This window comes from Coloeus monedula (genome assembly GCF_965178545.1).
Source record: "Coloeus monedula genome assembly, chromosome: 4".
Taxonomy (NCBI): Eukaryota; Metazoa; Chordata; class Aves; order Passeriformes; family Corvidae; genus Coloeus; species Coloeus monedula.
Genome location: NC_138784.1, coordinates 49,580,493 through 49,607,005, shown reverse-complemented (window position 1 = coordinate 49,607,005; position 26,513 = coordinate 49,580,493). Strand labels below are relative to the sequence as shown.

Sequence of the window (26,513 nt, the reverse complement as noted above, 5' to 3'; positions counted from 1 at the left end):
GTTTTGACTCAGCCAGGAGACATAATAGTGGGAGAAACTGAAATGTTACCTGAAACTGAAGCATCAAGTATATTTCTTTAGGCTATTTTGTAGCATGATGTTATACCAGCTTAACTACTGGTTGAGCTTCCACTGGAGTGGAAGAGAAGCTGGAAGTCCTGAAGAAATAGGGGGTGTTTTTAATTTAAAAAGGCCTCAGAGGTGGGCCTTCTCTTTTGCTATGGCTCCCCAGATAGAGAAGACTGACTGTCATGAGTTGCAAAGGAAAAGAGTTTCTAAATAGCAAAACCCTGCAAAATATTCTAATACTTCCCTGCTGAACAGTTATTTTCTTAACTCATAGTGCATAACTAATAGGGCATTTTGCAATTAACATCTCAGTATTTTTAGGGAGCAAATCAATGTCCAAATTTCATAGTAAATAGCTTCTCTGATAGCTCATAAGCTACTGAAATTTTGGTTAAATATTTAAATGTTTTACATCACTGATTTGCTATTGGAACTACATCCACTTGTGTATTCCAATTTATTTTACTTCTGGAAAATTCTGCAGATGAACTCTCTGCATTACATTTTTGCTTATATGTGAGAGACTACTAACACTGCTGGTTTTTGTTGACCTCACTGACTTCCCTTGAAGTGTTTCCTCTTGCTTTTCAAAAGAAAGACCATAATCGAGGAGCTACTTCAGCCTTTCCTGTGGGGAATATTTCAAAGGCACAGCCTGAAGGGGATGCAGCACAGCAACTGTTCCCAGGGGGGACTATCAGCAAGGGCTTTGGGAACAAAAGCTGAGGGGGAAGTTTACCTGTAAAGCTACTCCTGTTTGTGTTCACAGATAGACCAATAGCTCAAGGACAGGGACTAAGCTAATTTACTAAAATTCAAGAGGTGTTGCTAAAGCGTGAGGCTCAGTCCCAGCATGTCGTATAAATGGCAATCCTTTGCCTTGTTTCCTGATGTTTTCATGGAGAAAGTAACGCCAGGTAGACACACGGGGTGGGGGGTGTAGGTTTTATTTTAGGGTTGCTGAGCATGGGTAGGGGCAGGGAAGAAATGCTGAACCTACCCTTTAAGCCTAAGTTGATTTGAGAGACCATTACTCTGGGTCTTTGGGCCACCTTACATTTAAGGGATGTAACTTGTGCAGTGATTTGCTCTTAAACTCTGAATATGCCCTGGAGAGCCAGCTGTCCATCTGAACTCCCATGCAGTCTCTTTTTGCCATGTGTTGCGGGAGGAGAGCTTGCTGCAGGTGTGCTGTTTGGAGCAGAGGCTGATGCAGCCTGACCTCTGTGCTTCATTTTGGGATGTTCAGTTCATCTTTATAAATACAGTGCTGTGGTAAATCAAAGGATGTGATACAGCACCCAGTAGAATTAATCTGAAGATTCACACCAAGGTTTTAGAAATGGCATGTGTCCAAGAGGAATTGGGTGAAGGCAGCTGCTACCTAATGAATTTGGTCCCACCTGACGAAAATAAAACTGTCTAACGTGACCACAAAACATTTTACAAGGAATAAAACATAACAATAAACTCAACTTTTTTTCAGCTAGTGTATTAGGAGATGAAGCAACAAAATATTACTGTGCTGTGCTCTTCTCAGGCCTTCAAGTTCAGCAAAGGAAGATTGTGCACACTGGACAGAGGCTTTTTATGTTGCCAAGGGGAGTTTTCCTGCATCTATAGTTTCCCCTCCAAGTTCTGTCTCAGAACTGAAGCACATCTTGTCAATCCCCCTGAAGCTATAATTCAGTGGACTCTTCATAGCTGTAAAACCTGTGCTGCATGATGATAAGCAAGCAAAATCAAAGCAAGTCATAACTTGCTACTTTGAACATGCAGACAGGGGCTATAGGGGAACAAGCAGGGGAAAAAAAGAGAGAAAATTGGTTTTCAGGCCATAAAGATCAATTCTGACTTCTGGAATATTTGCTGCTTTTTGAGAAATACTGTATTTTCACCACATGCTCTAGTGGGTTTTCCCCCTCTGTGTGAGATAATGCTGGGAAATGGTTTTCTCTGGTGCCTGTGCAGATTTGAATTATGCTATTTGTCTTATACCCAAAGAAAGTGGTTTTCAGGGTTTTGTTTGTTTTTCTTCAGTCCTGTGATAGGGTAGAACAGCAGAAGTAAGACAAAAAAGACTGGTCAGTGCACCACCAGGGGTGGTCATGGACAAGGGGGAATGGCTTCAAACTGAAAAAGTTTAATTAGATGTTAGAAAGAAATGCTTTACTGTGAGGGTGGTGAGGCACTGGAACAGGTTGCTCAGAGAAGCTGTGGATACCCCATCCCTGGAAGTGTTCAAGGCCAAGTTGGATGGGGCTTAAAGCAACTTGGTCTAGTGGAAGGTGTCCCTGCCCATAGCATGGGAGGCTGGAACCAGATGATTATGGTCCCTTCCAACCCAGGCCATTCCATGGTTCCATGTTCAGAGAAGAACACCTATATTCTCTAGGTAGTTCTTGAACCCATACCTTCAAAGACTACAATTCAGTTCATTGTGGGTGCCTCACACCCATGCACAAGGACAAAAAATAGGCAAGTTCCATCTTGCTGTGGGAAGTGTGCTTCTGTATGTGCCTCAGGAGTGGTGAGGTATGGAGATGGATGGGCACCATGGAATGGTGCCCTCTCTTTGGTGTCCTTACTGCTGCAGCAGTGATGTACTTGTGGTATGTTGAGTATCACAACTAGCTGTCACAGTATTGCACACAGTTGTAAAGTACACAGAAACAATCAAAATGTCAAATTGTAAGACAAAATTGCTATTTGTCATTCTCACCAACTCTACACTTATTTATCATGAAAACTGGGAAACTCAGTGGATTTTGCAAATTCTCTCAGTGAGCCCTTTCTGGTTCAGTGCTATTTTTACTGAAGATAACACCAGTCGATCTTGCAGGTGAAGCTTTCAGCAGTTGTGCTACATGAAACCAGGCACAGCTTGAATGACAAGTCCTCAACACTCCGTGGGCTCATTAGAAAGAGTTGTATTCCATGCTGAGCTGAAGGAGAGAGAGTGACCTGGGAGACTCTGAGCAGGCAGGAAAACATGGAAGCAGCAGCAGAAATGACAGCAGATGGCAGGGTCAGCTCGTTAACTGGATTTATCTAATGGGAGACTTCCCATATATTGTCAAGCAACAATAAAAAAAAATCTGACAGAAATTCCACCTGGTCATAATTGATCATCATTAATAAATCTGTTCCAGAACAGGCTGCCAAAATCTCAGCTATGATCATGTAACTCAAACTAATCAGCAAATGATAATTGCTGAGGTGAATTGCTTTGGTTGGGTGGCAAAAATAACCAAAGCTGTGGCTGCTGCTGGCAGAATGGAAAGCTGTTTAGTGAAAATATGCTGGGCTGACAAAACATCTGGCTAGTTTGCTCTTTTGGTCTAGCTCTGTGTGTTGTGAAACACAGGGTTGTAACACTTTGTTCTAGAAACACTGATTATACATAAATTAATAAATATTGCAGCTATATTAACATCAATTTGCCCTGGAAACCACAGGTTTATTCCTGATTTCTACCTTGGTCTCTATAAAAAAAGGCAAAAGACAGGAGTCTTATCTGAACTAGAAAAGAGACTTCATTTAAACCATATGATGAATTTATTGTAGACATAATGCTGCCAAGTTTAAAACTCTAACTTATTATGTAGATATCCATGCGGCATTCCTGAAGGAACAGCTCCTGAAGGGTCCCCAAAATGAGGCTCAGGGTGGGGTCATGTCCCAGCCTGAGCGGGTGGGGGCCACCTGAGCTCTCATGAGATGATCACTCTAAGGCTGCCATGCCGGACTTCCAGGACCATTCCCCAGCTCTTCTGTCTTGTCTCTTTGGAAGATCAGGCCCCTCAGCCCCCCAGCGCCATCAGAACTGTTGGCACCTGCTGCTGTGCCAGATGCCAACATGGACTTTCTGTTCTGCTGCTCCACCAGCCAACCGGCATCACACAGCATGGTCCGAACACGCTTTAAAACACATCTCGTCCAGATTGTCCCAGTTTCCTACAAGCATGCTGCAAGCAAAGCCAAGTACATAGAAGCCTTGGAGAACTCGGCTTAGACGGGACCTCGGGAGGTCTCCAGGCCCACTACCTCCACAGTACAGCCTCAACTACAAGGTCAGGCCATGCTGTTCACGGCTCCTTCCACTACTCTTCAAAACCTATATGACTGCAGCTGCACAAACTACCAGCGCAAGCTGTTCGACTGCCTGACCATCTGCATCTCCTGTCTCACCCAGCGATGCTGATTCACTTCAGGTACCAGCGCCACGGCCTCAGCCAGGCCTGGTTGCCGCGGGCAGCCGTGCGGTGCAGCCTGGCCTGGACCTTCTCACTGAGCTCCGAGGCACCGCTGGCGGCGGCACAGGGCTGCCCTGAAGTGCTGCTGCTGCCTGGCAACTGCTGTCACTTCTTGCTGAGGTGGGGGCCCCCCGACTCTCATCTGCGGCATTTGCCACGACATGGCCCTGCTGGGGGCTACGAGCAGCAGGAAGCACCGGCAGGCAGGCTTCCGCATGTGGATGAGCATGAGGATGAGGGTAAGGACCAGGGCCAGGGCAAGGCAAACAAAGAGGACCAGGACAAGCTTAAGGCAGACACGGTCGCCGCGCGCAGTGGCTGCGGCCAGGAACCTCGGACACGGCGGCAGGGACGCGCAGTGCTCCCAGCGCGGGACGTGCTGCTGCTCCCGGAGCGGGTTGGGCAGCTCTGAGCGCCGCGTCCGGGCACCAACAGAACCGCGGGCACCACGCGCCTGTGGCTCCACAACGGCCGGGGGCACGCGCGGGGCTCCACCGGGGCCGTCACACACGGCACGGCACAGGCACAGGCACAGGCACAGGCACAGGCACAGGCACAGGCTCAGGCACAGGCACAGGCACAGGCACAGGCACAGGCTCAGGGCCCGGCACAGGCACAGGCACAGGCACAGGCACAGGCACAGGCACGGCACAGGCACAGGCACAGGACCCGGCACGGCACGGCACAGGCACAGGCACAGGCACAGGGCCCGGCACAGGCACAGGCACAGGCACAGGCACAGGCACAGGCACAGGCACAGGCTCAGGGCCCGGCACAGGCACAGGCACAGGCACAGGCACAGGCTCAGGGCCCGGCACAGGCACAGGCACAGGCACAGGCACAGGCTCAGGGCCCGGCACAGGCACAGGCACAGGCACAGGCACAGACACAGGGCCCGGCACAGGCACAGACACAGGCACAGGCACAGGCACAGGCACAGGCACGGCACAGGCACAGGCACAGGCACAGGACCCGGCACGGCACGGCACAGGCACAGGCACAGGCACAGGCACAGGCACAGGCACAGGCACAGGCACAGGCACAGGCTCAGGGCCCGGCACGGCACAGGCACAGGCACAGGCTCAGGGCCCGGCACAGGCACAGGCACAGGCACAGGCACAGGCACAGACACAGGGCCCGGCACAGGCACAGACACAGGCACAGGCACAGGCACAGGCACAGGCACAGGCACAGGCACAGACACAGGCACAGGCACAGGCACAGACACAGGGCCCGGCACAGGCACAGGCTCAGGGCCCGGCACAGGCACGGGCCGGGCGGGTGACGGCGGGGCCGCGCGGACGCGAGGGCGGCCTCGGCGGGCGCCCGGCAAGGAGGCGGCCCGCGGCTTGCGAGGCGGCCGGCGGCACTGGGCGCTGCCTCGCCTCGGGCTGCCCCGGGGCACGGTCCGGGCTGCTCCGGCCGAGCTGCAGGCTGCGGCAGGCGCTCGAGCAGCTCTCGCCTCGCCCGCTCCGGGTTTTTCCCTCAGCGCATGGCCGGGGTGCCTCTGGGCACCACACTCCCCAGCAGCCTAACTTTGCCTCTGCGCCGCCGTCTTTCTTTTGAGGAGCCAGTTTAGAAGTGGTGCCTTGAAATGTGTGCGAATGCTTGCAGTTAGGCAGGGTCTTATAGGCAAGAAAGCATCATGCCATGCTGTTCTTGTATAACATATTTAGCAGCACTAAAAGTAATTTACTTAACAATGTCAGAAAATGACAGTTTTTTTAATCTCAGTGCTGAATCCTCAGCCAGGCTCCAACTCAGTCAGCAGCACTTAACAAAGGGTATTGCTGCAGTTGGTTTTATTTTTATCTGGACCAAACTGCTGTGGCTCCTTCACAGGTCTTCTGTAGGTGTCTTGTATGCCCTGCTTGTAGAGCAACATATTGACAGGACATACAGCAGTCAGGGAAAGACGGAACACTCTGCCTCGCCTGCTTTGCCTGCATTTAAGTGCCTATTAAATGATGCTTCTGCACAGCAGAGTCAGAATAGTGCAATGCAAGCAAAAGGACAGGCTCCCATCCTTAAGCATATTTCCAGCCGGAAATCATGGCATAGAAGGGCCAGAATATAGGTGAATAAACAACATATCAGAAATACTGACTCCATAGAGGAGTGAACAGGTTATTAAGTTGAGTACATTGCTGTATGAGTTCTCAGCATCCAAAGAAAAATATTGCAGGTAATATTCGGGTCAAAAAGATGTTGAGTTCTTCAAAAGAGATATGTTTTTGCACAAATTAGTTTTAAAGGGATTCATGGTGGATAATGAAGGTATTACGAGAATGTGTCAAAAAATAGTTTATTATTATTATTTTAATGACCTTATAAAATTATTTAAGCAAAAATAAATTTAAAGTTATGTTTTCCAGTACTTATGTTCTCACTTTTTGCTTTGTTTTGTCTCTTCAGACTAAAGGCTTTTTTAAATGTAGTGGTTTATTAATAAGAGGGGTTTGGGGTAGGTTTATGCATTATATACTTGGGAATACCCACTTAGTTCTTTGTATAATTGGAATTCTTCATAGAATGGGAACAAAAGTATTTAAACTTCAAGACTAAAATATTTTTGCTTTAGGCAGATTACAACCAACATAATTTTATTTAAGCCCCTTCCTCTAATATTACTGTATCTAACAAGGGTATGAAAAAGGTGTATATGATCAGGTAAATACTTGGGGTGAAAGTGAAGTCTCTGTAAACCATCAACAATCAGATAGTTCAGAGGCAATCATCTTCAATAGACTAATCTTGAAATGCTCGGATGTGGTAGAGAATTGAAGCATAAAATTGCAATTACTACATAGTTGTGTTTTATTTCTGTAATGTGATTTGAAATCAAGTGATTCTATACATTAGAATTTTAAAAAGACTTGTTGATATACTGCATACAATTAGTAAAAAGAAAGCAACATAAAGGAATTAATATTCTTTCTAAGCTGTCAGAAATAAATGAGATCAATGTGGCATATTATAATCCACACATTTCTCAGATGTGTTTGGAAAAAACCCATCATGTAAAACCTGAAGTAAATTGGTAAGTGTAAAAGCACAATTAGTGTACTAAATTCACCAAATTCAATAATTACCGGTGAAGTATTACACACAACATTACTGGAAAAACATGTTTTATGCCACTGAATGATTATCAGAGTAGCTTTGTGAAAGCAAAAGTTTGGATTCATCTGGATGCTGTTCCACAGATTTCAGAGTACTTATTTCCGATTTGGAAGAACCAAATAAATAATAACCTTTTACCTCTTCAGTCCCAAATTCAGAAAACTTCTTACATTCCCATGCTGATTGCACACCAATCTACAAAGAAAGAGGTGAAAAAGCCCAACCCCAAAAAACACACCCCCAAAGTTTCAAACCTATATATGCTGATCCCTAAAAGACCAACATTGTAGAATTATTACTTTTAATATGTATTTTGTCCTCACACACACAATTTTCCCTAGCAGAGCTGATTGTTTCTATTTTAGAGTCTCCCAATCAAAGTTGTAATGGGGCTCAGTGCATATGATTTACAGTGTTTTCCAGAAAATACAGGAATTTTATTCTGATATTTAATCTTAGTTCATGCTATAATCTCTGTGCATCATATGAAAATGTGTTTCCTGCCTGACACAAAACAAGTGGATATATTGTTTCACTTTTCAACCAAGATGTATAAAGATCCTTTACCATCATCATACTAACTGCACAAAGTATTCATGGTACTTTGACAATCTGTAGTGGTATTTATGGAAGATAGGTTTTTCTAGGCTTTGGACTTTTTAGTGTTTGCAAATTAGTTTAAGCCACAAGATATTCACTATTCTTCGTTAAGAGTAAATATTTTACTGTATGTTATAAGCTTGAAAGTTCCCATTTAATGTTTCAGAGGTTGGTATTTTCCCCTTGCTTAAAACCTAGGTCTCAGCCACTTGGAAAATCTGTAAAATTATGCATTCCTTATGCAAGCTACCTCTTTAGAAGAAATAGTTCATGCTGTGGCTTCGTTACAGAACTGGGGTCAGTCATCTCAATCTGATTTTAAAAAAGAGGTTTGACAAGCAGATTCAGTGCAGTTATTTGGATTTACAGCACTGCAACTTGGAACAGAACAGTCTAACCTGGAGAAAGCTATTGAATTTACCTAATTATACACAGTATATTGAATGCAAGACATTTGAAGGGATATATGTATTCAACTGGCACCTGGTATATGTAGTCATTGAAAGTTTTCAAATAAGAGATCCAGAAGTACAAGGCCTGACCTCACTCTTCTTTGTTGATACTTAAAAGTCTGTATGAGCATATACCTTTGCATTTAGCATTCTCTAGGTTTTCAAACTGCCATGGCCAAGGCGTATTGGTGTCAGCACTATGCAAGTAGCTTAGCATTTAGCTCACATGCAAGTCTGCAGTGTTCAACCTAATAGTTCCCCATGGCATTCCTCCTACAAGGGAGACACTAACCAAATGTGACCAGGAGAGGCAGTACCTCCTCTTTCACACAGCAGTCCCATGGTTAAAGCACTCAGCTGCTCTGGGGCCAATCCATATGCAGTTTCCAGGTAAATCTTTGACCATTGTTGAGACTATTGTAATGTAGTCAAGGTTGTGGAGACCATACCACAGCTTGGGGCAAACCTGCATTAGTAGTCCCTTCCCAAATTATAAGTTAAATATTATGTGCTATTAATTATGTCGAGGTTAGTAGGCATGTATTATTGTTATATGTAATATATTTTAAATGTAGTAAGTATTAGTTCGTGAGCCTGGGACACAGATTCCCAGTTAAACCCATACAAATGTCAAACCCAGCAGAATGTAGATGTGCATTTGTTCTTCCTTGTTGCATGTCTTGTTCTGTCTCAGTTGTTGTACATGTGGTGTGCTGGTTGCTCTCATTGGAAAAAACTCTGCTGCATTCTGTTATCTACAGCTTCCCCAGCACATGAAAATGCTCTCCTTAACAGGCTCCCAGCACAGGGTAAAGCACCCCTTGTACAGCTCTCTCCATTTGGGTGACACAATCAGCAATTTGCTATATTGTCAAACACAGCATGATTCCATTCATGTGTTTCTGGGGGGAGCAGGACACTCTGATTACATACCTGCCTGCATTCTGCCTAGATAATTTCATTTTTCATTTAAAAGCTGCCTGCTGAAGCAGAGTCAGAGAGCAGCTTTCACAACTTGTGTAGCTCCCTGGGTGAACATTTCAGTGAATAAGACATTGCCTGTATCACCACCACCAGCAAAGTACCACAGCGCACAGCTCATTGAAAGAGCTAATGCAGGTGCCTGTCATCGGCGCGGGATTTGGCACAGCACTTGGGACTCTTTCACCTGAGTGCACCGAGGCATGTGAGCCTTAGCAGTGGTGCCACTCCAGCCACAGCTGGCCTGCAGGTCAGCTATTGACTAAGGAAACCAGGCAGCTCCGAGTAGCCATTCTGAGGACCCATGGGTGCTTCCATCAGGCCAGTGCATTCCTGGGGCTGAGAAGGAGACAAGGCAGAAACATAAAGTGTAGGTACTTGTAGTTGGTACTAGAGCTAGCCCTAAGTATATAAACCCAGAGTGTATTACAACATTTGTTTCCCTGCAAGGGATTTATATGCTTTTATTGACCTGTTTGCTGAAGAATTCACCTGGCCATAACTGAACACATTTTCACAGTTTTCTAAGATGCTAAAAAGTAGACATTATATTCAGATTATAATCTTTTGATCCTAAAGTTCCAAATTACTTTTTGCTAAGCCTTAAAAGTTTCAATGTGTATGAGCTTTAACAGACATCTGAGACAAGTTTTGCAAAAGAAAATGAACCCTGTAAGCTTACTTGTGAATTTACAAATATAAACAAATTAAAAGCATGGCTGTTTTTAAGGTGATGCTATCACTCAGATTCATTTTAATGAGAGACCCAAACACCCAAACACCTGCGCTGCAATGCCTTCAGGCAAGAGGATATAGGCACACATGTAACTGAAGTCTGGGAAAAGCTTTAGAATAATTTCCATTGTTTTCCCTAATTTCTACCATTAAGTTTCATATTTTTAACTCCTGATGAGGCTGGTTTTTTTGAGTTTCAGCTTTAGTGGTTCATGAAGGAATGTCAAGATGAAGGCCTGAAAAAATGAGTCTATAAAATGTTTTAAAATGATCAAGTATGCAATGGAAAAGAGACCTTTTCTCATTGAAAGGAAAATCTTACATCAGGTCTCAAGCAAGTGGTTCCAAGGTCGACTGATGGGAACTGAAATGCAGTATAGTAAAAAATGGCTACATTATATTTGACGAATTTATGTGCTCCTGAAAACTACATTGTATTTTACTGGTATGACCAGCAGACAGAGTGACAAGAGAACCAAAGCCTTAACTCCATCATGTCTCCTTTGCCTGTTGCTGTCCTGTAGCTTGGGTAGGGCTGGCACAAAAGAGTTTGTCTGTCTGAGGAACAGAACCCCAACAGAATGGACAGACCAGGGTGCGTTGGGTGGACAAAAGTGGTCAGACAGATGAATGGCCAGGTAAGTTAAACCCAGAGATTTTACTGGTATATATGCATGTGTGTGTGTGTGTGTGTGTGTAAAGATACTGAGGGAATAGATGGCAAGAAGAGACCCAATTCCATTCACTCAGTCATATAATCAATGTTATCTCAGGTATCCTCATATAAACTCATTAACCTTCAGACTGGGTGTTTTACAAAAGAGGTCCCTAAGGACTCAAAATTTCTATCTGAAGAACATGAATGTGACTCAGAGGTATGAAATTAAGCTATACAGTTGAGAATTGCCTCCTACAAAATACGATAGCTAAACTTTATGCCAACCTGATCAGGTTTTGGAAATGACTCATTTTGTCTGCAACCCCTGAGGTCTAGAAGGAAATTTTAGAATATGCATTGAGCACTCTGAATGAAGAAGGAGCTGTGTAAATTACCAGGAGTAAGTTACCATTCTCTTTTACATCTTAGCCACAGCAGTCAATATCTTTCTTGTACTTGGAGTCAATCTGGGATGTATGGATTAACCCTAGAAACTCCTGAGATCCAGAAAGAAACCAAAGAGCGAGCAGGAAACTGGGATCAAAATCTCCTTCCCTACAGACTTCACTAACCACATTGGTGCTTGTACACTAAATGCTGCTATTTTAAAACAAGTTAGATGTTTTGACTATCCTGATCCTTTGGGATAAGTCTAAGTCACTCTCTGGTAATTCAGATCAAATTTAAAAGCTTCCTCTGTTCAGTGCTCTGATTTAGATATGTGCAACTGTAGCTTGCAGGAAAGGAGTATTTCACAAAGAACTTGCAGGTCAAATGAGGAATTATCCACAAGGTTATACAACAGCTGAGCAGTAGGACCATAACTCTGGATTTAAGTGTTTCAATTCTGCATCTGATGCCTTAGTCATTTATTGGCTTTAATTTCATGTGTTTGGAAGGAATTTTTCCCATGGGAGGTTTCAAAAAGACTGCATCTAGTTATTCTTTGAAGATTCTGGATTTAGATGGTGCTGATGTAATTTAGAAAACATTTTAACTCAGTCCAGGCTATACTATTACAAGTAAAAATTGTTTCAGCAAACAAGACATGCTCAGAACATGGTGACCTAACAACCTGTAATAAGGTCCTCAAAGTACATACTAAATAGAGGGAAATGGAGATGCCAGTTGCCCCTAGCAGTGACACCCACCGTTCTCCTGTAACACTGTGTCACATACTTGTTTTAAATATATTAGTAAAGATTGTATTATACTTTCTACAGTAACAATAGATGAGAAAAAAAATCAACGAAGTTATGTGTAGCAGTAATAAAGAAAACCTTTAAAGAATGATTTGATAGTGCCGCTAGGAACTAATGGTGCTGACTAGGAACTAATTACAGCTGCCCCTCTGGTCTTGGGTTTGCTCGCAGGGAGGTTCTGATTACCCGGCTTGTGCTGCCGTCGCTGGCTGTGGCCAGCACTGCTGTTGCTTGTGCAGAAAACAAAGATACCACACAAGCTGCTACTGACTGACGTGGGGGGGGCGGGGGTGTGTGAGTTGGAGACAAGAGACAGAAAATGTTGCCGTACTCTTCAAAGTGCTGCGCTTGGGGTATGTGTCCATTCACTAATTGAACAGGAGTTCGGCCACAGCAGGATTTTGTGATTACACAGCTTAATTGTTCCTGCCTATTATAAAGGGCTCTTTGTTTTTGCCATTTGTCTTTCGTATTCATCCACGCTTTCTGTTACGTTTCTGCTTGCTTGTCCCCCACCAATTCCTCCAGACTATTATTTGCCATTTCAATACACTCTGCCATGCACGCCTCGGTTTTATTTCCTCATGCCTCTGCTCTTTCAGTTGTTTCTGTCTCAGTAGCTCTCAGCCTGCTCCCCTACTTCTAATTCAGCTCCCACTCACTTACTGAAAACCTCTCATGCTGATTTTACTTAATACAGTATAATTAAGGGTAGGGTTTTTCAGAGAGTTTTTCAGGGGTACGTGCATAAGAAGATGGACTTTTCACGGTGCAGGCTATTTATTATTGTCTCAAACCGCGACAATTATGCTTGTTAGAAACAATGTTAAAATAAAGGTGACTACAAACACTCCAGGGTAGACACCTTTGCAAAGAGTAGACAATGGGGGCCTTTGTGAGACCCCAGCAATTAAACTGTCTTAAAATGTCTCTCTCCCTACTCCTTGGTTGAAGGGTGGGTTGCCCCACACAATTATTATTCTCTCTGGTTAAAAGTGAATAGGTGGGGGAGGACTGAGTAACAAACAAGATGCATTTCCTGAATTGTCTAGTCTTCAAAAACAGCATATTATTAAACAACAAGCTGAGAGTGGTCAGATGCACTGCCACAGTCAGAAACAAGTACTTCCTTAACCTGGTTATTTGTGTCAGGGACAGCAATACTGTGTTCATGTAGCACTTACTATGTTTTTGATTTAGGTTTCCCTAGACAGTAATATTTAATGGAACTTGAGGAATTGTAAATGGCTTCACAAACCAATTCTTACTCTGATGAAACAAAGAAAAAATAATATAAAGGGTAAAAATGCCTTCACATCCTGCTCTCATCAGAGTATTATGGGAAACATGTAAGCAAAGAAAACAAATCAGCGCCTCGTTCACACTTCATCAACTGCCTAACAACTTGCAACCAGTTAATTACACACCTTTAAAATGCATGTACAGGAGAAATGGTTCAGAAAAAAGCTTTTATAATCAGAAAGGACGGCACAGAAATACTCCATACAGGTAAATTTAAGCCTTTAAATCTGACATTACTGAAAGAATGTACTGCCTGTAATAGTAAGGTAAATGTTGTCTGCTTTATGCTAAGCATTTAATAATCATTAATCTACAATAATTGCTCTACATTTGTTTTTTGCTACTAACCTTTGTAACCTCTGCTCTTCACTTGAAAGGGAGATAAGGATTTACACATTATATAGAAGAACTGGATGCTAAATTGATTAAATATATTGAAGACTATCTAGCAATAAGTAATATTAGGCTGAGTTACTTTCACATTTCCAAATACTTAGGGCCCATGTAGACCAGTAGCTCAGGCAATACATTATTGCTATAGCTAGCAGCAGAACATGGACTTTATACTGATTTTGCAAATCCTCTGGACTTCTCAGGCTGTGCTGAGCTTGCTTTAGCATTCCTGCAGCTGTTTTACTTTGCTTACCTGTAACAACAATCTTGTAATGATCAGGAGGTACTTGTCTAATATACTGATTTCCACACTGGTGACCAGTGCTAGGCACAAGGACGTGAGGAAATGGAACGAAGCTGGATCAGGGGAAGTTAAGATTGGACATAAGGAAAAGGTTCTTCGCTGTAAGGGTGGTCAGTCACTGGAACAGGCTCCCCAGGGAAGTAAGTGGTCACAGCCCCAAGCCTGCCAGTGTTCCAGGAGCATCTGAACAACTTAGTCACATGCTTTAGTTTAGGTAGTCCTGTGAGGAGTGGGGAGCTGGACTCAAAGATTTTTATGGGTCTCTTTCAACTTGAGATATTCTATGTTTCTGTGTTTTACTTTTTGATAATTTTATATAATTGTGTGATACAACCATAATATGTAGTAATAAATGGTAATAAGCAGTTGGTAGAATGAAATGTTTCTGCCCTTATCATAATGATGCAATGCAGGGGATTACAGTGTTGGAATGACAGGAGAGGGAGGAGGCGCAAGATGACACTGGCAACTTCAGGGCTGTAAACAAGTCACTGTTGGTCAGCTAAAAATACACTGACCTGGGGAGTTGGGAAAAGCCAGTTGCAGGGGTAACAAAGCAAACAACTCCCATCATACAGAACTAAACCATCTAAAGAGTGGAAACAATCAAAGTGTGAGCAAAACACCAGTGACAGAAAGGTGAATGTTAGGAAGTTGTTATAAGAACTTTAGCTGTCTATTATAGAAATGGGTTTTTTCCCCTTGTAATAGCACTATTTTCTTTTTACTGTAATTATTAAATTTGAACAGAAAAATCTTTCATGAGCCTGTCAAGACTTTACCTATGTTGACAACGGACTCTTGACTTTGCAAATCATGTTTGTTTTCTTCTTTCCTATGCAAAAATATGAGTGCAATAACTGTTCCTTGAGGAAAGCCAATACAATTAAGTTGACTATCATAATTTACTGACATATTATTGACATACATAGATACATTTTCTGGCCTTCAGAGATTATGCTATTTTCACTGACAATTTCTTGTGTTTCAATTCTTCTCTTTTTCCCTGATGGAGAGGTCACCACAGAGTTTTATGCTTTGTGGCTTGCCTGACCAACTGGAAGCAAAACCTACTTTATTCTGACCAGATTGTGTTTCAGTGTGTATGAGGCATAACATGAACAGTATGTGATGGTCAAAGGTAGCAGGATTTAGGTTCCCAGTCATGTAATGAAATGGAGATGTATAATAATACAATACTGAAGATGCTGCAATCATATTTTTTCCAGTACAATAGCAAGTTTAAGATTTACTGCACTCTTTTGTGCCACACCATTGATTGCTGCCCTTGGGCCACAAGTTCTTCAAGCCACAGCTGGACTATACAAAGTGTTTATCTGCAATATCCATTAAGCAATCAGACTTTTTGATCCTGTGCCCTTTTTTCACTGCATCTTTTCTGTGCTCTGAGGCGGTTGGACCTGGCCAAGTATTTTCCTCCAAAACACTCTCCCTCAGAGCAGTACACTCAACACCACTCAAAAATTAATTCCTTTACTATATGGAGGAAGATAAAAATGCCTTAAATACCCTACAGATAGTTGTATTTGCAAACGTAAGGAACTTGAGCTTAACTCAAAGCAGTTCTTGAATATCTCCTATAGGTTTTCTGTGCTCTTAAAATGCAAAATGAAATTAACCTGGAGGAAACTGAACTAAATGTGTTTTTAGCTTAAAGCTTGCTGCAGTCTGTTGAGAGTCTTTTAAATGGATATTGTATTGCAAAAGTTTTGTGGATTTCCAAGAATGCTTTAATGGTACTCTCAGCTGAAAAGTAATTGAAGAGGTGGGTGAAAAGGGCTTGCTTTTTCTTTATTTCAGTCACAGATGCATCAAAGCATAGAAGCAGCAAAACATTTTCAGTACCTCCTTGTTAGAGTTGAAAGCAAAAAACCCTCTCATTTACTTCTGGGTACTAATGCAGTTGTGGTAGGAATACTTATTTTAAAAAAAGAAAAATAAAATGGTGCAAACATTGGTAATGTATCATTTGCAGCTCATAACTTTAGTATCAGCTTTGATAAATTTAACTTTATCCACAACTAAATAGAGTTGAATGGGCATTTCCTGCTAGTTGCTTAGCACACACCTGATTTCAAAATGAAGAGAACTGATAAGCCATGATTTGATCTTGTGAGGTTTATAGCAAAAGTCTTTAATCTGAAAAGAGTTTCAGCTCAAGAGTTTTAGTGGGAATTATTTCATACTGTCAGCTTCAAGTGCATGGAAATATTGAGGCACATTCCCATACGGTGCTTCTCTAACGTTACAATTAAAAAGACAATATTGTGTTTTGCAGCAATATTGTAAACAATGTGTGAAGGTTTCACAGTAAAATTTTTACATGAAAATGGAGATTGTGGACAGCAGTGGCCACATACTCTATTAATTTCTACACAGTGCACTGAAAACCTCCCTGGAGAATCCTAAAGAGAGCACACTATTCAAATGTGTTGAAGAATGCATTAAATAAAAGTTAACCAAGAACAAAGTTAGTAAGACTTATTTGATTGTAAAGGTCATGCTTATTTAAAAATGTGTCAAGGGAAAAAAAAAGTGAAAGAGGGTAACAATCACTGGTTTTCTCTGGGTAGCAAATATATTGGCATCAAGTGATATATATCAAATCATGTACTTTAGAAAACAAAATCACACCAAACCTAATTCTGTTTTTTTCGTGAAAATGCTTTAAGCGTGTCCTGGTTTAAAAGACAAGTGTCCGCCAAGGAAGGCGGGAACCTCCCTGGAATGCAAAATATGACTCCCTCCCTCCAAATTAATATAACCTTGAAATTAAGGGGCTTTCAGGCAAAGATATAGGAAAAGGAACAACAGTTCTTTACATATATATATGTATATAAAAAATATAACAAGACAGACAAACGATAACCACCACAGCAACAACAAAAACCAGACAACCCAGCAACAGCCTTTGCTCGCCCGTCAAGAGATTTCCCCTTTGGTGGAGTTACGCCCACAGCCGGCAAGGCACTGTTGGCTCCTGGCGAGGCAGAGGGGCTGCGCTGGTTCCGCTGTGGCCTCAGGGGCACTCCGATGTGGGCTTGGGAAACCTCCTGAAGGGGTGGTGGGAGCTTGGGCGGAGGGGAGGATGGGTGATTGCTCCTTTGCACAGCTCACAGGCAGCGGCTGGTCATGAAGTCAGGCTACCACGCAGAGAAGTGGCCCGGCGGCGGCAGCCCCAGTCTCAGTGGCACCCCACACACTGGCTCTGGACCCTCAAACGGCCGGGAAACAGGGAAAAGGCGAGCAGGCTTGCAGTGTAGAGACCGCAGCGAATCGCAGCCTCGGAGCCTAACACAGAGGAGCAGCCGCAAGCGGCAGTGGTCTGTCGGGAGGCGCTCCCGGTCCCGGGTTTTGGCACCACACGCGCTGGGGCTCTGAGCTCCCGAGTGGCAGGGAAGCAGGGAAACAAGCCGGCAGGCCCTGGTCGCAGTGCCGAAGTAAAATGAAAACAAAACGAAACAAAAAAACCCCCCTACAGGGCAATAGGATCTCAGGTCAGATCCACTCACCATGTTGCGTGGCTGCTGCCTCAGTCCCCCACTGGAAGGAAGGAGCAGCCCTGGCCCCAACCCCTGCAGGATCCCGGACCCTCCTTCACCCAATATTCCCGGAGCCGTGGTAGGGTGGGGCGAGCGGGAAGGCGGTTAGGGCAGTGACAATTCCGGGCACAAAATGACTATGGGATAACCCCATCACCATGAGCCACCTTCCCCCTCAACACCCCCCAAAGCATTAAAAGCAGTAAGCATTGCTGAAAGATTCGGATTTTACAAGAGGCTGGGCATGTTGTGTTTGGAATAGTGTGTAACAAGAAATTTTATAGATTGTGTCCTTGTACTAAAAATGGTCTTACAGTGTGCCTTCCAATTCAATTTATTAATAAGTACCTTACCGCGCTGTCTTCTAAGATAGTTGACTCCTATCTCAACAACTGTGGAAATATTTTATTTCTGTAAAAAGACATGGTTGGATTAAAGACAACTATGCATTCATACTTTTGTAGCTCAAAGTCAAGATCATTTAAATTATAAACAATTTAATATTTGCGTTTAAAAATAACATTTTAGTTATAAACTGCAAATAACGGACTGGACAGTCAGGCAGAGATGTCATCTTACATTGGTTTCCAACAGTGGCCTGACTAGTAGAAGAATCTCGCAGCATCCAGTTAGGAACTCCCAGAGCCAGAGGTTGTTCCTAAGTGTGTGATAATCTGTAATAGATTTTCCCTCTATGAACTTGCCCATTGACTCTTGAAGGTACGTGAACTACGTGGAAAAACCTCCTGCTTCAGACTATACTGGCACCTGCACTTGTTATGGCAACTGATAAAAACAACTAAACACTAATGAAAACACAAGCCCTAGTGTATCCATCTGCACCAGCCAGGAAAACCCAACCACCATCCATGAAGCCAGAACTAGAAGTACAATGTAGCCAGCTCTATGTGCAGCAGGTGCGGCTGACATCAGTCCACATCAAATCTGGTGTGCACTAGGGAAGTCATCCGCTCAACAAACATCTTGCCCTTTTGTGTGGGTTAGAAGACCTCCAAGGTACAGAATTGCTTTGTACTATTGCGAACTCCCAATATTACATATGAATATCCAAACAGATTTATTGTTGTCCAATTGCCAACAAATGGCCACAAGAGTAGACTCCTTATGCATTTGAATCGCCATCCTTACTGAAGGAAAACACAGTGACTGCAACGCAGCATCCTCAAGTTTTTGGAGACTCAAACTGTAACTACACGGGCTGAAAAAGGATCAGGCCAAGTACCTTATTTCGTGCAGGGCCTGTCCTGCTCTGTGCGTGGCACAAGGTGAGCCTGTCAGGCCGCCCGACCGAGCTGGAGGCGCGGAGCAGCCCCGACAGCCGCGGCCCCTCAGGGCACCCCGGGGCGGCCGCTCCGGGAGCACCTCGGGTCCGCGCGCCCGGCGCGTCATGTGACGCGGCCGGCTGCGGCCCGCCCCCCGCGGAACGGAGCAAAGGGTAAGCGGCGGCAGCGGCCGGGAGCCGGGCGGAGCCACGGGAGCCGGGCGGGCTCGGAGAGCCGGGGCGGGGAAGCGGCCGGGGAGCCCGCTGGTGGAGGAGGGAGCGGGGACGGGCGTGAGCAAAGGGGGCTCGAGGTGCGGTGGCGGGGACGGGCAGGCGCCACGCTGCGGGCCCGGCCGCGAGCTCGCGGCAGCGCTCGGCGCCGCCTCTGCTCCGCCCCTGCCCCGCCCCCGGGCCGGGGCGCCCCCGGGAATGGTCCCCGCGGGGCTGGCGGAAGCGCCGCTCACGTGGGACACCCGCCGCTGCTTCCTTGTCGGGTGTTGGGTTCTTCCCTTCTTCGTCCTTCAGATTACCGAGATATCTATTTCAAGTGGGAAGGGACTGGATTGAAAAGAGCCGGCAGAGCCGATAGTGAGAAGCACCGCTGTTCTTTGCATCCTCCGCCTGTCAGAGGCGGTCGTGCCGGGCTGCTGGTGGAAGTGCAGCGGGCGCTTGAGCGGGGGAATGGGCTTAGAGCGACTCCGGCGTTCTGCTCCCGTTCACTGGCATCTTGTCTGCAACTGGGACTTGTGCTGTGCACTGCTCTTGGTCCTGGACTGAATGCAGTTCTTACTTAACGTGTTCTTCTGCTTTATTAAACTTCTATCAGATCTTGTATTTGTCCTATGAGGACTACAGTTAATGGCTGTTCTCTCGTATCCTGATGGAATGGCTTTCCTGTTACCCTACATCCTGGACATCTGAGAGAGAATTTATTGTTGTTTGTTTTTTGTTTATACTGATACAACTTGTCCTAAAGTGGCTGCTTTTCCATGTCTTGTGCTTGTCCTGCAATCTGTTCTCAGTTACACGCTTCTCCATATAAAGGCCACAATGCTTCAAGCTGAAGAGATTCAGCCAGTTCCTACACTTGTCGCTCTGGTATTCCTATTTTTGTTAAGGAAAATTAATTTTCTTGGAAATTGGTGAAAAGCTTAAATAGAAAAAGTGCAGCTGAACAATAAGTAGATTCTAACCTTGTAAAATCTTTTAATTAGCCAGTATTCCATTATAGAAGTTTTACATTTTTTTTTTTAAATTACCATCCTTGTTCTGTGGAACTGGAATTCATTGAGCACACCAATGTACCAGAAAAGGCAAAGCTACTTTACAACTCTCTAAATAATTTTCTTGTAACAGCACATCTTTATTTTCTTTTTCTCCCCTAAAAGCATATGCCATACATACTTGTTCATTGTTCAGCTAGGAAGAAAATAGAAATTGTCAACAAAATATACTAGGAAGACAGAACCTGTTGGGGATTTTCAGGTTAAATGAAATAATTTCTCCAGAAAACTTCAGAATTAGACTTGATTTTTCCAATATGCAGCTTTTTAAATGAATACATATGCATTTTGTTAAAGAAATGTAACATTTCAAACTACTGCATTTGAGAGATTTTCCAGGAGTCTTTAATTTAATTTACTTTTAAAATTACAGATTCTTTTATTTAACTTGTATGTCGTTACCAAAATAAATTTTCTCCTGGAACTGGTGGTAAATAACTATACACATGGTATAGTAGTGGGTGATATCCAGATCCCTGAAAACAATATTTTAAGCATGCTAACAACAATTTTCAGATTCAAACGGTTTCACAGTCACGGTTGGAATTTTGTGGTGAGATCTTTATAAGTTGACTAGGGTGCCACAGATTTCAGCTGTTTCTGGAAATCTGTATCCTTATGATTGTTAAGTTGTTTTGCTTACTCTTGAGACCTGAGCAACTTACATGGCAGTTGAAGTTGTCACAAATCCCAGACTCAAAATCAATATGGTGGGGAATGATAGTCAGAGTGCACTAGGTCTGCTCTTAACAAGTCTCACAGTGACCTCTAATGTTCAAGAATAAAACCTGAGTTGTTAAAATAATTATTTTTTGAAGGCATAATTAGTTCATACAGTTGCTTTATTACTATGCCCCAGACAGTAGATAGTAAGTAGTTGGTTCATCAGGTTTCACTGCTGGTTTTCACGGGAATGTTCTGTCGGGGAGTCAGTCCCAATTTCTCCGCTTTGAACAAGGATGCACAAAGCTGTTTTTACAGTAATTGTGGGAGAACTAGTAATTTTTGTGAAGCATGCTGAAAATGGTTAAAATACCTTTCAAATTGTAAAAACATTTTCTATTCTTTCTTTTGGCATCATTTTCTCATCCCATAATAAATATTATTTCAGTTATTATTCTGTCCTCATATACTCAGTGCATACTGGCATGCTTTAAAGATTCATAGCTGAGAATCTTGTTTCTTCTATTAATTTGTTTTTGTATTCATTTGACTTTTCATTAGGCTAGAAGAAACTTTCCTGTTCTGTACTGAACTTAGTTCTTCTTAATCCAAAAGCAAAACCTTTTAGAAGAGTTTGTTTCTGACAGTATTAATGTTTGAAGCTGAATGCTTCTATTCTTAGGCTACTCCTTGAATCTTATCTGAATATGTAAGGTTGCGTATTTTGGTGAAAACTGAATGTTCCTTTCTTGTTGTTGTTGTTTTTGCCTAAGTTTCGTTCTAGATAACCACAACTAACATGACAGTTCCACGGTACTTAAAAGAATCCAGAGAGCTGACTAGATAAATGTACAAATGTATTGAAATTCAAAGGTTATTCTATTCTTTACCATAAATATAATTTACAAATTCAGTAAGTTTTGAAGCAACTCCTCATTCACGCAGTCTGCTTGAGAGCAAAACATAGCAGCAGCTGATAGTTGTTTACAAAGGACACTTAAAATTTATTTAGAGAATTAACTTTGGTTGCAGGCATTGAATCCTTAGGCTGAAAGCAACACAGAACTTTCAGTTGTGAGAAGCCGAACGCATTATGTTGCTCACTTAAGTGAGTTCCAAAAATTGATGTAATTTAGTAGTTTCCATTATGTACAGTATATATTAATGATTTTTAGTTTCTTTGAAGGTGCAGAAACACGAATAAAACCAAATATTGTAACTTCTGTGTTAGAAGAACTGTTATTCTGCCAGTTGCCTGTGTGATAGTACTTGGAAGATATTTCATTACATCTAAAGTTTTAAGTGCTGGGAAAAAGTCTGATTTGTAACAATTATTATTTTTTTTAATTGCAATTCCTTTTCTTGATGCTTGTGTGTATAAAATGGAATCCTGAGTAACTTCTCAGAACTGAGGGGTGGCTGATTACTTGCCATCCTGAACTAGTTGTTAATTTGATTGCTGTAATGAGTAACTTTGTTCTACAGCTGTGTTTTCTTCCAGTTTTGCTTTATAGTTGAAGAGTGAAATGTTTTGTTTGGAAATACAAGATTGTCCACGAAGGTAAAATTTGTGTACTTGAAACACAAAATTAATTTGTAAGAATAAGCAATATGACTTATTTTCCAGTTACAACCAACATGTGAACTAAGCCTTTGTACATGACATAGATCCCAGTGATGGGAGATAGTAATATTTTATTAAAAGAAGAGTCAGTCCTACATTGAACTGATTTTTTGCCCCCAGCAATAATTCTGTGACTGATTATGTTGACGATTGTTGTGGTTTAAGCTTTTCTATTTGGTTTGTGAGCTGAAAGCTCATTATGGTTGATCTGGTTTTGTCTGCTTCTGGGAACTTCTATGTATGTTACAGCACTGAGAAGATTAGAAAAATGGATTTTTATTGTTGTTTTTCTTTATTGTGCTATATTGGAAAAATTCTGTTTATTTCATAGGGATGGGAGCTATTACATGGAAATTGTAATTGCTTGAATTCAAGCAAAGGCACAAGAAAATGGTACAAAATGGAGTTGAAGCTAGCAAAATCTGCTGCTTTGTATTTGGAACAAGCAAAACATTTGGGTGTCAGGACAAAATGACTGATTTAGAGGAAAGAAAAAAGAACAGCAGAACATACCTGTGCAGCTGCTGAAACTGTAGATTAGGTTTGGATTTGCTTCTTCAGTAACGCAGCAGTCATTTCCATGACCTGTGATATTTCCAAACTCACAATAGAGGGGTGTTCTTTAATGTCTGAATGCTAGGGGATACAAGGAGAGTAATATGATGGAGGAATAGGATGAGTAAAACCTGTGCAGAGTATAAATACATTAACTGAATAGACACGTTACCACTATGGTGGAATAATACCAGGATAGAGTTGGCTTTATTGAAGGATAAATGAGAGCTCCTTCTGGAACTAGATAGCATTTTTAAATGAAGTCTTAAATGCACTGATCTATATTTATTATTTTAACTGAAAGCTTACATGGGCTAGTCTGTTTTGATTCTTCTGTGGCATTCATCACCATCGTGTCCAAGCCTGTACTTGGATAAATATATGTGAATTAAATCAGCCTACTAAAAAGTCTGCATACTTGTACCCTTACAATAATCACTGTAGTGTCTGCATACTTGTACCCTTAGAATAATCACTGTAGTGTAAAAGTTATTGAAATATACAACCAAAGTGGGAAATGAGAGTCAGGCTGCATGGCAGTATTTAGCTCTGGCCTCATATCATGAAAAATTGTAGAAAAAGCATGTGTTAAAAAGATCTCACAAATTCTGATACTGAGTGATGTCCTGTTAATCATGGTTTTTAGGCTAGGTATAACCTCGTCTTCAATTTAGAGCAGTCTTAAAACAAAAGCTTTTGTCCTCAGTTTTATGTTTCATAGGACACAGTAAAATTGGGCTTATTCATGTGTTGTAGTGTTTTCTGTTATGAAAGTCTTCTTTATTTTCAAACCATATATCCTGAATTCTAGTGTAATGCCATTGATTTATAGAAAAATGTATATTGTGATTGACAGAGAAGTTGGTTGTTTCAATGGATTCTTGAACTAAATATAATATAGCTACAAATTCCTGAACAAGGTCAAATAGGTCATTTCAAACTAACGGGGCAGCCTTCGTAGGGTAGTTGTTTTGCATATAGGTTGTAATTCCCTCCTTCCTGTTCCCTCACATGCCTTCTTGTAGAAGCACATCAGGGGCCATTCTATTTCCTTTGCGGATGACTGCTAATGCCTTGTTTTTACAGCTATTTTTCCTATCATACTTCTGTGGGTAATTTTTAAGTACCTAGCTTTGCAAATATATTGTAACCTGGGGCTTTCTGAATTACTTGATGATTTTCTGCAGGCTGTTTGATAAACAGTGTCTTCTAATGTGCAAGCAAGTGTAAGAAAAAATAAACATTTTATACATAGAGAACTATCTAAATAGCATCTCTGCTCCATATGTTGTAGTACCCACAAGAGGCTCATTATAATCCCTGGACCTTTTGTGCACCAAATACTTCAGTCCAGATAATGCTGTGCTCCATCTGCCTTAATCTCTGAGCTGCACAATGTGAAATTCTTAATGCTTTGACCTGCTATATGCTAGCATTTTTGATCTTGGATTTTTCTTGTCCATGTTTCCATTTCAAACAAGTTTTCAAGGTTATTTGTTTGAAGTTTGTCAGTTCTACTGAATTATTCTGTGCGTTTTTTTTTTCCCCTAAACCAAGTATTACTTACAAATGCTGAAAAGCATATGCATCTCTAAAATATTTTTATTCTGGGTTTGTTTTTTTCTTTTGTATTTGGTTTTGTTGGGTTTTTTCCCCCATCTTTTAAGTGTTGTGATTTGTTGATCTTATTCAAGGTGTCTAACTGGGCAGAGATCCAGAAATATATGTTAGAGAAATTATTTTTTTCAGCAAACAATACTTTGCTTGCCTCACTGATACGCATTTAAACCTGTCATCATAAACCAGACACTGCACTGTATTTCAGAATTTCATTCCAGAAACATGATGCTTTTAAATCTACAGATGTTTTAGAAATGTCTTAGAGCAGAATATTATCTTTAGGAGTGATGGCTGTCTTATGTTTTCTTTATAAAAAAAACTCCAACCAAATTTTTTCTTTTAATTTTAAGGATCTTTTTTGTGTCTACCCTTTACCACCCTAAATTCTTTCTTGTGACTGTGGTAAATGCTTGCCATTACCTTTTTCCCTTCTTTTCTCCTACAACTATCAAAGTATAAGAAAAGACAACTCTGCACATTTTAATCCAGCAGTGTTTATCAGTTGAGGATTATCCATTCACATGTCCAGTCATTGGTAGAAGGTAATGCTGCAAACTGCCCTTCTGCTGCCTATGTTCCAGCTCTTCCCCTGTAGCAGTGCAAGACAACTTGAAGCCCCTGATATGAAAAGAGTGAGGGGTAACTTCCCATTTACTGGAAGTTGGGTGGTGAACTATTTTGTCAACAGTTGCATGGCAGCTCTGCACGTGCATTTACTTGTCTGTGCTTTTTAGAGGGGAAAGCTTATGGAACAGACATGGCAAAAATGTGCTAACTGTTAAGTCGGATACTGACATGTAGTAATTTACCTTTGTGTTGAAAATGTTTTGCTATATGAAAGGACTTAAGGTTAAAGATGGATTGTTTTTAAATAGTTCTTCTCAAATTATTTGAAATGTGTGTGCAAATGTTTACTGTCTTTAGGGAAGAAAGGCTTCTGCAGGCTGGCTCAGTTTGTGCCGTGGGGAAAAGCTGTCCTTTGCTGTGGGAGGTGGGGAACCAGCAAAAGTTCAGAATGTAGCACATCATTATAAATGAAGGATTCATCATTATAAATGAAGGATTCATCATTTTGGTGTAAAGGAAAGATGAACCCAGTGGTTTGATAGTTGCTGAGAGGAGAGGGGAGGAGAGGAGAAAATTCAGGGCAAGTAGAGAAGTCCTTCAGCACCTGAGCTGTTACTGGTTTTGGTGGTTTGCAAATTGATTGCTTGTAGGGGTGCTGCTTGTGCTTTTCCCCTCATGTTCTTCCTATTGTGCCATAGAATTCTGCATGTGTTCAAACCCACAAAAGTAGACTTTAATTCCCAGCATTGTCCATAGCTGCTTAATACTGCTGGTGTTGCCTTGTCCAAGTGGTGTACTGATAATGTAGCATTTTGTCTTAGCAGTTTTAACCTGGCTGCTAGATTTTCTGTCACTATTAATTAGCTTGTAGTTGTAGGAAGCATATGGTTGGTCTCCTGTGGATTGTCTGACCAATTACTTCTCTTCAGATACTAGATTTTTCTGTAGATACTATCATGGGGCTTCTGCAAGAAGTTTATAACAAGATCTGTCCATGGATTTAGTAGAAAGGATGGGATGAATTTTCATGTTTCATTATTACTGAAAAAGAGGTTTGACTCTGAGGAATTTTAAGAGAAGTAAAGTTGTCTGATTTCTGAATGAAAAAAAAAAAATTCCTAAACCAGCCATATTGTGGTACATGTATCAGACAATGTTTCCCTGCTCAAGTTACTCTAGAGAATATGGTGAATATATTTGTGGGTAAGGTCTCCAAATGGTGTTTTGTGGCTGACATTGCCGTTAGAGTGGAGTCTGAGAGGTCTGAGAGGCCAGACCTCA

At 42.1% G+C, this 26,513-nt stretch overlaps 1 protein-coding gene and 1 long non-coding RNA gene across 2 annotated transcripts in view; one reads left to right on the top strand and one right to left on the bottom strand.

Annotated features, from left to right (window-relative positions):
* Positions 1-16,905: 16,905 nt before the first annotated feature.
* On the bottom strand, positions 16,906-17,711 carry LOC309572067. The gene is made up of 2 exons (XR_014226338.1): positions 17,609-17,711; positions 16,906-17,519 (listed from the first exon to the last, which is right to left on the bottom strand). It is a non-coding gene; the product is annotated as an uncharacterized lncRNA (long non-coding RNA).
* A 1,352-nt stretch (positions 17,712-19,063) lies between these two features.
* The window catches only part of IMMP2L (inner mitochondrial membrane peptidase subunit 2), a 415,275-nt gene continuing 407,825 nt past the window's right edge, over positions 19,064-26,513 (top strand). The window contains exon 1 of the mRNA XM_082279670.1: positions 19,064-19,094. The gene's annotated coding sequence lies outside the window, so the exon portion shown is untranslated. The remainder of the gene's footprint in view (positions 19,095-26,513) is intronic.